Here is a 2,216-nt window from a genome sequence, read left to right on the forward strand (position 1 = left end):
TTTTTTTTTTTTTTCTGGCTATCATAGCCTGTTTTGAAAACCAAGATTACCACAAAAGATTTTACTGACTGTCTCACGCCGGCCAATACTGGGCCGGTCCCACTGGCCACCTGGGCCACCACTCCGTTCCCCGCCCCTCTCTGGCAAAGTTGTCCCCAGGAAATATGCCATCATTCAGCGCGGCGGCTTGCCCGCCTGGGACCTCTGGGAAAGCGACATTTTTGAAGAGAATGCTGGAGGCCTACAGGAGCTGAAAATTCTCAGGCCTACGTTTTTATGTGTAAGATTTAGCTTTTTAAAAGACGAATTTTCATGTACTTTTATTTTTTTTTTTTGATACAGTCTCACTCTGTCGCCCAGGCTAGAGCTAGAGTGCTGTGGCATCAGCCTACCTCACAGCAATCTCAAACTCCTGGGCTCAAGTGATCCTCCTGCCTCAGCCTCCCCAGTAGCTGGGACTAGAGCCATGCGCTACCTCCCCGGGCTAATTTTTTCTATTTTTAGTAGGGACAGGGTCTCACTGTTGCTCAGGCTGATTTCAAACTCCTGAGCTCAAGCGATCCTCCCACCTCAGCCTCCCAGGGTGCTGGGATCACAGGCATGAGCCACCTGTCCTGGTCCCTTCATGTACATTCTTAACAGTGTACCCTATATAATACAGATTTTAAAAGATCCAACTTTCCCTATTTAACTTTTAGTTTTTTTCTTTTGGTTCTGGCTTTACAAATGTGACCTAAAGAGAGCTTTTGATTTTATATAGAACAATATGAAAATAGTTGTGCATTAATTCTGTGGTTATAGAAACCATCTATGAGCAAATTTACTGGGCTTACTTTAAACTTACTCTGTGTTGTCTTTAATATATTTTTCAAAATGCTTTAAATATTTTTCATTAAGTTTGATTGTAGAGTTCATTCGTTTTTTTAATGAAACTTCTCTTGTAAAAAGTGTATGTGTTTAGCTGGGCACAGTGTAGCTCATGCCTACAATCCTAGCACTTTGGGAGGCAAAGGCTGGAGGATCGCTTGAAGCCAGGAGTTTGAGGTCGATGTGAGCTATGATGATGCCACTGCACTCTAGCCCTGTGGACAGAGCCAGAGTGAGACCTTGTCTCAAAAAAAAAAAAAAAAAAAAATATGGTATATGTGTGTAAATATATATTAAAAGTTTGCTTTTGATTCTATCAGTCTGTCACTTTTCCACCAAAATATCTCCAATGACAGAGGCCAGAGACAAGAGCTTTTTAAAGCAAATTTGCCACAGAGCCACACATTTTATCATAAAAGACCTCATGCAAAACACATCAGTATATAGCTCTTTTATTTTTGGTTTGTGTATGTGTGCGTTGTTAAAGAAAAATTCAATGATACTTATTAAAGCACAGTAAGGGTGACCATGGTGATAGGTATAGGGACCACTTCAAAGGGAAAAAGATTAGGCTCAACTCTAAATACAGCATGGGCAAAGTGGAATTTATGGCAAGGAGCAGGGTGAGGGATCTGTAAACGGAAAATTACCAAGAGAAAAGGTCCAGGGTAAGGGGGCTTCTGGATAAACCAGACTAACTGGATTCTTGCTGAAGAAAGGGTAGGATGATAGACCATCACCTGGGGTATTGTGAAAGATGAGGAACCTGATCAGATATCAAGGATGAGGAGTTCTTGTTAAACTGACTTAGTGGGGCTCTTTGGTAAAACTGAATTTTACACGGAAGTCCACAGATGGACCTAGAAGGTTTAGGAGCCTGATTAAAAAACATGGTCAAGCCAAAAATCTTTTTCAGTGTGCAAAAAAATCAAGATTTTATAAAATGTTCCTTCTTTTCCACCTATATCTCCCCTTTCCAAAGAACACAAAGTACATTATGCATGATTTCTAGATTAATATACTTATATTTTGAATGACGTGTTATATCTTTTCTCTTTGTAATTCTCAATCTCAGCATATGTAAGTGGAACCTAGAAGTCAACGTTTCCTGAACATGCTCCTCCACCAGAATCACCTCTACAGATCTTGCTGCGCTTATTACTACTGAAGATACTTTCTCCTATGTGAGTAGAAATGTTACATATTTCTAGCCTCTTCCTATTTACCTTCTACTTGCATGTATACCCTGTGTAGTCCGTGACTTCCTCTAGCTGGTATAGATGGTTATGAAACTTTTCCTTAATCAGAAACATTTGTCTTATTGTTCAAGAAGTTATTTTAATTATAAT

This window comes from Eulemur rufifrons, chromosome 3 (genome assembly GCF_041146395.1).
Source record: "Eulemur rufifrons isolate Redbay chromosome 3, OSU_ERuf_1, whole genome shotgun sequence".
NCBI lineage: Eukaryota > Metazoa > Chordata > Mammalia > Primates > Lemuridae > Eulemur > Eulemur rufifrons.